The sequence below is a fragment of the Pelodiscus sinensis genome, chromosome 30, assembly GCF_052426305.1.
Source record: "Pelodiscus sinensis isolate ZL-2025 chromosome 30, ASM5242630v1, whole genome shotgun sequence".
NCBI lineage: Eukaryota > Metazoa > Chordata > Testudines > Trionychidae > Pelodiscus > Pelodiscus sinensis.
The window spans coordinates 10,480,086-10,492,029 of NC_143081.1; the positions used below are offsets into that span (position 1 = coordinate 10,480,086).

The 11,944-nt window shown below is 54.5% G+C and overlaps 1 non-coding gene across 1 annotated transcript; it reads right to left on the reverse strand.

The window, feature by feature from the left end:
* Positions 1–4,955: 4,955 nt before the first annotated feature.
* TRNAN-GUU (transfer RNA asparagine (anticodon GUU)) lies at positions 4,956–5,029 on the reverse strand. The gene has a single exon. It is a non-coding gene; the product is annotated as a tRNA-Asn (tRNA).
* Positions 5,030–11,944: the final 6,915 nt, after the last annotated feature.

Consider the following 11,944-nt stretch of genomic DNA (forward strand, 5'->3'; position numbering starts at 1 on the left):
TCTGCTATGTTTCAAACTCCCATGCTGCAGAGCTCTGACTGGTTCCCTCTTCCTCATTTCCCTATTCCCAGTGCCCCATCCCCCCATTCCCAACTCCTTTCCCACTCCTTCTTCTTATTCACAGGCCCAGAAACACCCACCGTGCACCCCCCAGTCACACCTGCTAGACGCCATGTTCCATTCGGAGGGGCCATGAGTTAGGATCTGCATCCCACCGTGGGAAGGAGAAGGAGGGAGGCTGAGTGGGTCAGCATTTCTCTGGTCACTGAGTCTTTGAGCTCCCCGCCAACTTTGCCCCTCCCATGTGGCTGCAGGGCCTGAATCTGAGACACAGACGTGGGGCAGTCGGGCAGCGCCATCCCACCGGTCCCTGTCACACTGTGAGCTCTGTCCCAGGTCTGCCTCGTGGGCCAACAGGCTCCGCCTGGTGGTGGGAACGTGGCACCACATCACTTTTGCCTTTGTCCCGCACACATCTGGGGGGAGGGGGGGATGCGAGTGTCTCAAAAGTTAAACCCCCAAGAATCTCTCAGACTCACAAACTGGCTCAGATGCTAATGGGGGGGGGGGAGAAACCCCTCCTTGAACTAGGCAGCAAACAGCAGCTCCCAGTCCTCCCGCCCTTTGACATTTACAGTCTGTTCTAGGGTGCCGGGTATTGAAGACAGTCTAGTGGAGAACAACCAAAATGATCAAGGGGCTGGAGCTTCCTCCTCCTCCTCCTAGCCCTGGCTCTGGATGGACCCTGCCCTGGGCTAGATCAGCTGCCATCCCTGCACCTAGCCCACGATGTCGTGCCCTCCCCCTCGGTGTTGCAAGGGACTGCTATATCTCTGCTTTCACAGGTGGGGTCTCCTCACAGCCCCGTGTTGGCACTGACCTACCCATCCCCACAAAGGTAAACAATTAAACTGGTTACAAATGGGGAAAAGACATAAAATCAAAGATTAGTCCATAAGATTGCAGGAAATCCTTTCCGCCAGACTGGCCCTAGCCAACGTCTCCTCCCTGGCCTGAGACAGCAGCGATTCTCAGCTCTGCATTCCCTGCCTCATCCCACCCCCTCTTCATGGCCCTGCGAGGGCCACCAGGCAGGGAAGGACTGTCACTGTGCCGCAGGGAGGGGAGTGGAAAGCAGGCCCAGTGTTTGCAGGGCTGCCTTGGGCGCAGGATATCAGCTGGGAAACTAACACAGAGAGGCACAGACTAGCCAATAAGTTCTTGGACTGCACTGAAGATAACTTTTTATTTCAGAATGTTGAAAAAGCTACTGGGGAAGCTGCTCTAGATTTGATTTTAACAAATAGGGGGGAACTGGTTGAGAATTTGAAAGTAGAAGGTAGCATTGGTAAAAGTGGTCATGAAATCATAGAAATCATGAATCTCAGGAATGGTAGAAAGGAAAACAGCAAAATAGGGACAGTGAATTTCAGGAAAGCAGATTTTGGTAAGTTCAGAGTAGATAAGGTCCCATGAGAAGCAAAACTGAGGTGAAAAACAACTGAAGAGAGTTGGCAGTTTTTCAAATAGACATTATTAAGGGCCCAAAAGAAAGCTATTCCACTGCATAGGAAAGATAGAAATTACAGAAAAAAGACCACCTTGGCTTAATCAGGAGATCTTCCATGATCTAAAAATTAAAAAGGAGTCACATAAAAAGTGGAAAATAGGACAAATCAAATGATGAATATGAGTAAGCAATAGAGCTATGCAGGGGCAAGATTAGAAAGACAAAGGCACAAAATGAGCTCAAATTAGCTGCAGACACTGGCATGATTTTCCGAAAATGCTTTCAATGGAAAATTTTCCATTAAAAGAATTTTTGGAAATGCGCGTCTAGATTGGCAGGATGCTTTTCCGCAAAAGCACTTTTTGCAGAAAAGCGTCCGTGGCCAATCTAGATGCGGTTTTCCGCAAAAAAGCCCCGATCGCCATTTTCACGATCGGGGCTTTTTTGCAGAAAACAGTACTCTGCTGTCTACACTGGCCCTTTTGTGGAAAAGTCTTTCGGAAAAAGACTTTTGCCTGAATGGGAGCAGCATAGTATTTCCAGAAAAGCACTGACGATCTTACATGAGATCGTTAGTGCTTTTCCAGAAATTCAAGTGGCCAGTGTAGATAGCTGGCAAGTTTTTCTGCAAAATCATGCGATTTTGCGGAACAATTTGCCAGTCTCGACACAGCCAAAGGGAAATAAGAAGACTTTCTATAAATATATAAGAACCAAGAAGAAGACCAAGGACAGGGATGGCCCATTGTTCAGTGAGGAGGGAGAAACAGTAACAAGAAACTTAGAAATGGCAGAGGTGCTTAATGACTTCTTTGTTTGTCTTCACCGAGAAGTCTGATAATGAAGGAATGCCTGACATAGTGAATATTAGTGGGAATGGGGTAGGTTTAGAATAGTGTTTCACATCCAGTGGTATAAGTACCCTCAGGGGTACTTGAGAGAAGTCTGGGGTGTACATCAACACAACTGTAATCTGGAGAAAACCAAATACAAATTAGATGGGGCTACTCTAAGGTGGGTGCATAACTGTCTGGAAAACTGTTCTCAGAGAGTAGTTATTAATGGTTTACAATCCTGCTGGAAGGGCATAACAAGGAGGGGGCGTCTGTTTTGGGACTGGTTCTGTTCAATATCTTCATCAACAATTTAGATACTGACATAGACAGTATGATTATTAAGTTTGCAGATGATATGAAGCTGGGAGGCGTGGCAAGTGCTTTCGAGGATAGGGTCATAATTCTAAATTATCTGCATAACCTGGAGAAATGGTCTGAGGTAAATAGGACAAATGCAAAGTCCTCCTCTGAAGAAGGAACAATCCGTTTCACACACAGAGAATGGGAAGCGACTGTCCAGGAAGGACTCCTGCAGAAATAGATCTAGGGGCCATAGTGGACCATAAGCCAGTGTTGTCTTCAAATCGTCATTGTCAAGTCCACGTCGAGTCTCAAGTCACAAACAATGAACCCGAGTCAAGTTTCAAGTTGAGTCACCTAGGCAATTTAAGTCAGACTTGAGTCAACAACTCTGCCACGAGCTAAATATGAGTCAACACTATGACAGTGCTGCAAAAAAGCAAACATGATTCTGGGCTCATTAACAGGAGTATTGTGAGCAAGATAGGAGAAGTAATTCTTCCACTCTACTCTGCCGTGATTATGCAGTTCTGGGCACCACAGTTCAAGAAAGATGTGGAGAAACTGGAGAAGATCCAGAGAAGAGCAGCAAGAATGATTAAAGGCCTTGAGAACATGACCTATGAGGGAAGACTGAAATAACTGGGCTTGTTTAGTTTGGAAAGGAGAAGACTGAGAGGAGACATGATAGTGGTTTTGAGGTATCTAAATGGGTGTCACAAGGAAGAGGGAAAAATTGTTCTCCTTTCCTTTGAGGATAGGACAAGAAGCAATGGGCTTAAATGGCAGGGTGGTTAAACACTGGAATAAATTGCTTAGGGAGGTTGTGGAATCTCCGTATCTGGAGATATTTAAGAGCAGGTTACATAGGCATCTATCAGGGATGGTCTAGACAGTACTGGGTCCTGCCATGAGGGCAGGGGACTGGATTCGATGACCTCTTGAGGTCCCTTCCAGTTCTAGTGTTCTATGATTCAATTATTCCCATCCTGGCTTTGCCCCTAGCTCTCTCTGGGACTCATTGGGTCATTAGAAAGGCTCTGCCACTGCCCGAGAATGGGCTTGTTGGCAGTGTGGGATACTACAGCATTAGCTGCCCAGACACCTCCAGAGATCAGTCCCTCTGTGTGTGATACACCCTGCTGCCAAGCTGGGCTGGTGGCAATGCACTGGGGCGGCGGAGGAGAGACACGTTCCAGAGAGTGCGGTGCCCAGATACCAGGGTGACAGAAGCAAGGGAAGTTGTGAGCTGAAAGCTCTTGGCTGATCTGAAATCCTCTCCTTTTGGGTGGGAGGGTTGCTAGAAACCAGCGCCCCGCGCCCCATGAACATCCCCCCCCCCACTAGTGTCCTACCAAACCCACGTTGCTTCCCAACCCTGAAGCGCCAGGGAGCCGGGAGGAAACGGCCGATTTACCTCCAAGGCAGGTCAGGCAGCAACGGGATCCCGGCTCCCACCTCCGCACGCAGCGTCTCAGGGCCAGAGGCAGGTTCCTCCGTCCATCTGCTCTGCCCTGCGCATTCCCCTGCACCCCGGCCCAGTCAATGGAACGTCAGAGCCCAGAGCAGCGACCGAGGCTCCTTCGCTCTGTCCAGTGATGCGCCGCAAGCCTCAGCCCTGCGCCAATTGTGGAAAATCTTCTCCACTGCACTGTATAGCCTGCTGCGGGCAGGGGCCACCTCCCCAGGTGCCAGTCCCACGGGGAACATCACCGGTGAGGAAAGTTGGTGTTTGGTCTGTTTCTAGATGACATCAGCAGATGCAAACTTCTAGTCTCAGAGGCAAAATCCCAGGGAGGGGAGAAACTTTGAGCTCTAAAGCAGCAGAGCCATGGCAGACTCCAGGGATGGAGTCACCCGGGCGAGTCGCCTGTCCAAGCGGGACTGAGTCCCTTCCAAAGAGAAACCACGGCAGCCGAGCAAGTCCAAGGCTGCACAGGAAACCTCAGGAGCTGTGACTGGGGCTTAGTTGGTGCGGCCGTGCTTCCCAGGCGAGGCATGAGACAGGCCCAGAGGTTTGCGCAGCAAACAGGCCCGTAGGAGGGAGGCGGCTAAGAACCCGCGCGGCTCATGCGTTTCTCCCTCTCAGCCGGTGTCGCCTCCGCCCGGCTGGAGGTTTTGCGCTTGGTCTCGGGGCTTAAGCCCTGAGGCCGAGGCCGTGGCGCGGATGCTGGGAGACGGGCTCCTGTGACATGGCACGGCCCCTGAACCTTGCTGGCCACAAGGTGACCTCACTGAGGCCAAGAGGGATGGCTTGGAGGCGGCAAAAGGGAACCAGCTCACAAGCGCCAGCCAGCCAAGTGCAGTTATGTCCCTGGGTGGGTTTGAACCACCATCCTTTTAGTTAACAGCCAAACGCGCTGACCCATTGCGCCACAGAGACCTCACCTGTTTTTTCGAAATGCTGCCTAACAGCCTGCTCCTCTGCCTGCCCGTGTGTCAGCCGACGGTCAGGGCAGTGTGTGTGTGTGTATGTTTCCGAGAAAAGGTTTAACGTCCGTGTCTTTATTGCTAGGAACGGGGTCCCGTCGCAGAGGGTGGCCTGCAGGCTAACAGACGCCCCGTTATATAGGAAGAGCTTATTACACCTTAGATTTTAGCTGCTAGAACACAGGGGCTCCTTTGCAGCGGGCAGCCTAGGAAAGGCTGAAAAGTGCCCCAACGGATCTGTCACCTGGGAGTGACACAGATCCAAACGCCCAAGCTCTTCCTATGTCTGTCCCTTTATGACCGGCTGAAGTTCTTTTAAATTGTGCTTGGTTCTATTACAGCAACTGAAGGAGTCAGGTTAAAGCTTAAACAGTTACAGGTTTATTAAAGAAGCTTATAAATCATATGGTTACAATGGCTATTGCTCTATTTCTTAAATGCTAGCATATATATATATATATATAGGTCTTAAAAATGATTACAGGAAAAAGGTAAAGATAGAAAATAGAAAGAATGGTACCAAGTGACAGCTTAATCTTTAAAGAGCTCTGACACTATGTATATATATACTTAAACAAAGGACCACATCCAGGTACAATTTTTACCCCTTTCTGTGCCTCTCGACTCCAGCATATCAGGCCAGGGCCAGTCTCTCAATTCCTAGGAAAGACGAATACGAGGTGGGCGTCCCCTCTGGAACCTCAGGAGATCAAACACCTAACCCGACCAGCAGATAGATGGTAGATTGACACTCAGAGAAAATGTGCTGCTGGACCCATCTATATACCCCTGGGGGCCCGTATCCTCTTTCTTATCTAAGAGGCCAAATTGTACTGCTCCGTTTTGTGGCGCCAGTTCTTACAAGCAAGTTTCAAATTAATTGACACTTGCAAGAGAGAGAACTAAATTGTGAGTACTAGACATTTTTTTACTGGGCGAGAGATTCCTCCTCCCGCGGACGGCTGTGTGTTCGTATCAATATGGGTTAAGTCAAGGACACTCCTTGGCAGCCTCTTGGTCAGCAATTGGCGTATCTCTGTTTACAGCCATTCACGGTCACACAGCCTGGGCCTTCTGCTCTGTGTGCCCTGCATGCTCCAGGCAAGCAAAAATGGATGTTACACAGGGGTTCCTGTCAGGCTACACTGTGCCAGGGCAGCCCAAGTGCTAGAGTGGATTGCGGGCAGGGCAAGCCAAGCCAAGCCAAGGCAAGCCAAGCCAAAGGGAGCAGAGTGGCGCAGCAGAAGCGTGCTGGGCCCATAACCCAGAGGTCAATGGATTGAAACCATCGTCTGCTATGTGCGGGCCAACCTCTTTTGACTCTCACTCCAAGCTGCAAGTAGCTCAAGACCAGGGCAGGATGCTGCCTGCGGGGAAGCTCTTGGCAGCCCCCCCCCCCCCCCCCCCCGCTTTCTGCATGGGAGGCACGGAGGCCTCCTCTTCTGTCCTCAGGCAACAGGAATCCCTCCTGCCCTTTTCCCACCCACAAGGGCAGCTGGGACCTGCTCAGGGGGGCTCTCCAGACGCTCGTGGAACAAAGCAGTTCTGGACCACGCTACCCACAGCCTTTGTTCAGGCCAAAACGCCTAGACAAAGAGCTGCCACAGCTCCACGCTGGCCTTGCTGTACTACTCCGAGGCACGCCAAACCCCTCACAAAGAGAACTTCTGCCTTCCCCGTGCTGCTGAGCAACAGGACACGCCAGCAGTTCCCTCAGGCGCGCCGCTTCTCCCGGATCGCCAACACCAACGCTCTTTAGACACACGCCAGCTTGCCCAAACCCATCTCATCCCATCAAAAGCTTCTGCCCATCCCAAGAGGACCGGCTACATTCCCGGCTCAACACCTGCCCAGGGAGAGCGAAGCACGCGCTGCATTTTTACTAGGTGGGAGGGAAGGGGCAGCGCGCGGTTTCTGTTTCCACCTTCCCCCCCTTCCCCCAACAGGCTCCTGGGGTCGGTGCTAGACGCTCTTGGAACCTTGACACGGGACCTTCTGTGACTGGAACCTCTGCCCTGGGCCTGGAGCCCCGCAACCCCCGGGCAACGTCACCTCCCGCTGCGAGCTGGGCCCCGCGCAGACACGGCCCCGGTCCCGAGCAAACCCCCGTCAGCGACAGCTGGAGAGATGGGTCAGGGCTGGGATTTCCGAGCAGACCCACCAATCAAGGTGCCCCCCATCCGTGTGGAGATCCACACCCAGCCCCTCAGCTGTGGGGGATGCGGGAGGTTCAGCACAAGGCCCAAAACCCACGATGCGAAATTCTTCGCACAAGGATAAACAGCCCAGCTGCGGCCCCGCCTCACTCGACTCTCTCCGGGGCTGGCCCCGAGGCCGGTTGTGGGACCTAGAGGCAGAGACCAGCGCAGCGGGTTGGAAAAGCTCAGGGAGAGACCCCTGCGCATGCGGGATCCGATCCCATTGGTGAGGGGTCAGGGGTCCCTGGGCCGGAGCGGGCAGGGGTGGGGTCTTGCCTGCTGGCTGCTGCTCATTCTACTTTAGCGTCCCTAGCGGTGACCGGCCCGGGCCTCTGTCTCTAGCGAGGGCGGCCCGGCCTTTCTCACATTGGCTCCCACCTCACGGCCAACTCCCTGTGGGGCGATTGCGGCCTGAGAGCGGGAGACCGGTGTCCACAAACCCCTGACCGCGCAGGCCCGGACAGCCGCATCCTCATCTGCCTCAGTGATTGTTATGCAGAGAGAGAAAGCGCCTCCCCTTTGCTCAGACCTGTGACCGCTCGTCTCTGCCCGCTGCGGGGCTGTGTCGGTGTCTCAGCTGTGCCCGATACACGTCACAGGAGCCGCAGTTGGAAGGCTAAAGATTCACAGACCCCTTAGGCCGTGTACCGAGCCCCCCTCACACTCCGTGGAAAAGCGTCAAACGCGCCAGGGAGCGCTTCAACCCGGCCAGAATCCGGGCTGGTTTGCAGGGGAGGGAAAGGGGCTTCCGGCTCCCAGCTCTGTGGGAAATCTGCCCTCCCCAGCTGTTTCCCAGGCCAATGGCTCCCTGGGGCACAGCCCCTCCCCCACACTGAGCCAGGGACCGGCTCTTCCTGGCCCCTCAGAGCATGGCGGAGGGGGGGAGGGGAAGAGAGTCCACAAATGACTTTCCTCTCCCCTCCATCACTTGAGAGTCACCAGCCCCTCAGTCCCTGTGTGAGCGGACAGTCACTGCAGGGAGCTGCTCGTTCATGCAGGTCCCAAAGTGTCAGGAGGGTCCCAGCGCCCCGTGCCCGGCGCTGCACAGAGACCCAGGCTGGGGCAGTTTGACTCCTGCACCCGGAGCCCCGGGGCGAGTCTCTCAGATCCCTGGCAGGAGCAGCGAGGGGCTCTTGTAACGCGGGGTATGCAAATGAGGGAGTCAGTCTCCTGCTTAAATCTGTCCCTCCCTCTGCCCAGGCTGCACCTGCAGGGAGAATCCGCAGCTCCCTGGGTCTGGGCAGAGACCAGCCAGTCCCCGGAGAATTTTCCCTCCAGCACAGAGACAATGAGACTTTGGATCCTAGTAATGCTGCTGTAGCGGCTTTGGGAGGTATTTTCTTCCTCTGAATAACCGGCAGAGTTAACACAAATCTTGCTTTTTTTCTACTGGTATTTATAACCGGTCTGTGTTCCCAGGTGCCCGGTGCCAGGTGCAGCTGGTGGAGTCCGGAGGGGATGTGAAGAAGCCCGGAGACTCTCTGCGCCTCTCCTGCAAAGCCTCCGGCTTCGCTTTCTCTGACTATACAATGGAGTGGATCCGGGACGTTCCCGGGAAGGGGTTTCAGTGGGTCGGTGGTATAAACACCGGATTAGTTGCCGCATACCAGGATTCCGTGAAAGGCCAGTTCACTATCTCTAGGGAGAATTCCCAGAGCGCGCTGTACCTGCAAATGACCGGCCTGAAGCCTGAGGACACCGCCCGCTATCACTGTGCTAGACACAGATACACAGTGACAGGGAACCGGTCTGCGACCGTCCAAAAACCCAGGCAGCGGAGCCGCCCCTCCCCCGGCAGCCGCGAGGGGGCAGCATAAGGCCACTTCCCTCCCCCACCGCAGTGACAATGAGACTTCGGGCCGGTGACTCCCTGGAGGCGGCTCGGGGAGGGAATATCTCTCCGCAAACCCACCGCCCAAGCAGGAGCTTCTCGCGGGGTCGCTGCGGTGACGTCACACGTTTTGTGACCCTCCTTGATGGCTGTTACCCCCCCTCGTTCACTCCGCCGCTTGGCTTGCTCAGGGGCCGGGCACGGGCTGGTCTGACCCAGTCGGGTCCACATATGAAGACGCCCGGTGCCGGTGGCTCCACGCAGCTGAAGTGCCCTGAGCTGGTTCGCGGAACTGGTCATAGTCCGGCGCAGATCAGTACCGGCGGGGAAGAGGCTGGTGGGGCTGGTCAGCACCACACTCGGGGACAGCTACAATCGCTGTTGTGAGAGCAGCCAAGGCCGATCCGCAGCCTCCAAGGGCAGCTCCCATCGTTCCTTGCAGCAGTCCGAGCCGCCAAGCATTAGCATTTCTCTTGTACGCAGGCCCGAAGGCCCAAATTCAAAGGGGGCTGCACCCTACCACCCATCCAGACCTCCCATCCTCACCCTCTCCTACACCCCCACCTCCTGCCCAGATCCTGCATCCCCATCTCTATCCCACTCACTGGTAGCCCTGGCCCAGACACAGAACCCTGTATTTTTGTCCCCACCCAAGAGCCAAAGGGGGAGGGTCCACAAAATCTACCAGAACCACAGAAAAAGCAACTAGGACTGCATCTGAGGGAGTGGGGTCTTTGCCCACGAATACTTATGCTCCAATATACCTGTTCCTCTATAAGGTGCCACAGGACTCCTCCTCGCTTTTGCAGATCCAGACTAACAGACCCCTTAACAGACCCCTCTGATACTTAACCCCAGAAAAGTAATTCTGGCCTACTTTTATAAAGCCGTTGGCGAACGCAGTTTTTAACGGGGATTGGACGCTCAGGATCTATTCACCCTCCTTAATCCGGCCCCTGGCTTTCAGACCGGTGCGGGAAAGATTCATGGAACCAATCACTGGCATCGTGTGACTGTTCCATGTGCTTCTGTCATAGGGTGCGTGACAGGCAGACACAGACACACAGACCCCCTCCCTCTGTGTTTTCCAAGCAGAGTAAGACGGAGGGGGAGGAGATAGAGGAAACAGCAGCGGGACATTCTGTGTCCAGCCAGACTCTGGAACCCCCCTGCCAGGAGACAGAACAGCGCGATGCTGCGTCACACCCGCCTGGGTCCCCCCGTTCTACTGGCCCCGCCCCCGGCCCATTTCCTTTCAGCTCACAAACAAACAAACAAACAAAACCCTTCACCGCTGTAGGGAGGGTGACTGTGTGTATCCGATAGCGACGCTGAGCAATGGCTGGGAGGGGCTCAAAGAGAGGTTCTACCGTGGCCTCCCTGAGCAATTACAACATTTAAGAAAATTGTGGTTGAGAAGCAAAGCTTAACATCACTGTCAGGGTGCACGAGTGGTTTAAGAGGCCAGATACAAAAGCCTGTTATTCTCAGAAGTGGGTATTCTGGCCTCCGAAAGGATACGTGGGATCAATTCCTCCCTCCCCCCATATGGGCCCTGTTTTCCATGTGGAGAAGTGACCTCATTTCAGCGTCTCCCCATAGCACCTACTTAAGGCTTCCGAAGTGGCAACAGACGTTGGAGTGATTTCAAATATCTTCAGGAACTCCCCGTTCAGGGCGTGGGGGGTAGTTCTGGAAATCTTGAGGGAAATGGGGAATGTCTGCACTTTGGAAACAGAAGGGTTTGTCTTGGATCATAATCTAGAACAGTTGGATGCTGTTTTTCCAGCAGGGCGCTATGTCTTAGCTTGCCAAAGCGCTGCCTGGTAAGTAGGAGATTCAAATCCCACTGGTGCCTTTTTGTAGCCTTTGTTACCCTTTGCTCACCTTTTCCAATGCCCTTCTGGTTCGCTGTGGGGAGGCAAAATCCAGTGCCTGTCTCTGGGCATCCCGCCGGGGGTGGCTACTGCAGCCCAGGAGAAGACGGGGATTCCGGGGAGAAGGGAAACAGGCAAAGCTTTGTCCCGAATGGGCACGAGCCAGCGCTCTGTTTGGCCGAGCTGAGTGGACGATGTTGGGCTTGACGGGCTCCCTGTCAGCCTTTGCGGCTTCCCCGGGGTGTGATTCGTGGCTTTGAATGGGGGTGGGGATGGAACAGGCTGTGAGCAACAGGGATCCACGAAGCCCCCACCTGCCCTTCTGGTGCAGTCCGAGGAGCGCATCCTAGAATGGAATGTCTGGGACCTGACCCAGCGCTATTGGCTGCCCAGCTGTTCTCAGACTCTCCTGGACAGGCTGGTGCAGCCTTTCACCCGCAGGCGGCTCCCAGGCCCTCTGCCCTTATCGCTTCTCCACAGCTGCTGTGTCCCCGAGACTCCCTCTCTCTTCCCTTGGCTTCCTCAGCTCCCGGCCCCGCAGCGCTTCCCGCCAGTCGGAGACTGCACTTTCCAGGCCCGATCCTGTGGATCTGAGCTTCCCGGCAGCTTCCTAAGCCCCCACCCCCTCAGGAAAAAGAGAATTTCCTTCAGGCAGTGGCCCCACAGGCTGGGAATGGGGGTGTCGCTCCGGGCACAGCCAGGATTCATTGAGCTCCTAGTGCACAAGGAAAGTTAAAAGCCACCTGCCCGGACACCTGGGCTCCCGGGTTAACAGCCTGATGCTCTGCCAGCTGCGCTGGTGGGTGACCTCAGAAAAGGCTCCAGGCTACTGGTAGGAGAGCGAAATACTTCGCGCGCAGCAACGCGACAGAGCCACAAGGGGGCAGCAAAGTGTCACGTGGGAGCACGAGGCGTTTCTTCCCGCAGACTGACCCTGGGCACAGGCTCCGGGAATTCCCGCC